The 1,557-nt window shown below is 41.4% G+C and overlaps 1 non-coding gene across 1 annotated transcript; it reads left to right on the top strand.

The window, feature by feature from the left end:
- Positions 1 to 887: 887 nt before the first annotated feature.
- Positions 888 to 992, top strand: LOC124895548. The gene has a single exon (XR_007051795.1). It is a non-coding gene; the product is annotated as a small nucleolar RNA R71 (small nucleolar RNA).
- Positions 993 to 1,557: the final 565 nt, after the last annotated feature.

The following is a 1,557-nucleotide window of genomic DNA, read 5'->3' as shown; positions in this document are numbered from 1 at the left end:
ACCTCCTTGGGCTTAGCCTTAAATATCTTTCCACTCAATTCTCCTTTCAAGTGCTTCTCAAGTGTCTCTCCACTCCTAGTAACGATTGATAGGACTTGAGCATCATTATTTGGATTAGAAATTGTGTCGCTAGGGAGACCACCTCTAGGTCTAACATTAATTTGAGTGGAGATTTACCCAATTTAGGTCTCCAATTGCTTGGTGGAGGCAGAGTGGGACACCACGATTTGACAGAGTTGAGAGAAATCACCTTTTAATTCACAGACCATCTTATCTGTACCTTCCACCCTATTCAAAATACTTGCTAGGACATCCTTAGTTTTAAATTTCTTGGGGTCAATGGAGCTTGATTCTTTGTTTTTGGCCTAATCACGGGGAGACATATAACGGTCATAACCACGCTCTTTATCTCTCCAATCCCTATAACGCTCATATTCTATCCAACCTTGATTCCCATTTTTCCTTTGATAGGCGGGGTGAGAACCCCCCGAGTAGTTTGTTAGATACCTAATCTCCTCATCTAATGTTTTTGCCTCCTCCTCATCCTCGTAGGATTTTGATGCAATGGAGTTTACCATTTTTACGGGTGCACCTATAACATGCTTTTTCAAGAGTTCGAGTTGGGTCATCATCTTTGTCATACTCTCCTCCCCTTTTCATCTTGCTTTCCTTGCTACTTGTCAACCACAGATGTAGAAGAAGAGCTATTGGAAACTTCGACATCTCGGGTATGCCAACCCCAATTTTGCTTTGTCACTTCTCTGAGAAACTCCATTATTGCATGATAGTACAATTTCAGTAGGAAGCCTTTCAACGTATTATCCACCACAGTTTTATTGAGAGGATTAAGGGCTCAGTAGAATACTTGGAGAAGCATCTTCTCAGGGACATCATGATTCGGGCATTGGGATAACTTGCCATTAAACCTCTCCCATGCTTCATACAATGGCTCCCTATTTAATTGCCAAAAGTTTATGATCTCGTCCCGCTTTAGGATCATTTTAGACAGTGGGAAGTATAGATCAAAAAATTATTGTAAGCTTTTCCCACGAGGTGATTGAGCCGTGTGGGAGTAAGCGGAGCCACTACACTGCCTCACCCGTTAATGATATTGGAAAGAAGGAAAGACGGATGGATTCTTGAGTAATGTGTGCTATGTTGAATGACACACACACTTCGACAAAATTCTTCAAGTGGAGATTTGGGTCCTCATAAGCTTGACCACCATATAGACCTTTCATTTGTAACATGTGTAGTATAACACTTATTACATAGAAAACATCGTTCCCATGATTTGGTGGGATACGGAATGCACTTGTTTGGCCTGCATCATTGAGTTGGACCTCATCATCGAGAGAGGCATCAAAGCTCTCGCGTGACTAGCACGGTTATTCATTGCCCCGCTTATGCTACAGTCACCAATACAAAATAAAAAATAACAAATAAAGTAAATCAAAATCATCTTGGGTACACCCAACTAAAGATCACACCGCATAAGAGAAATCTAGATTCCACTCCCTAGTAACGGCGTCATTTTGATAATGCTCAACCCACTCT

The sequence above is a fragment of the Capsicum annuum genome, unplaced genomic scaffold (assembly GCF_002878395.1).
Source record: "Capsicum annuum cultivar UCD-10X-F1 unplaced genomic scaffold, UCD10Xv1.1 ctg82882, whole genome shotgun sequence".
NCBI classification, from domain to species: Eukaryota; Viridiplantae; Streptophyta; class Magnoliopsida; order Solanales; family Solanaceae; genus Capsicum; species Capsicum annuum.
The sequence above is the reverse complement of the archived record's forward strand: the minus strand, read 5'-3'. Positions and strand labels throughout refer to the sequence as shown.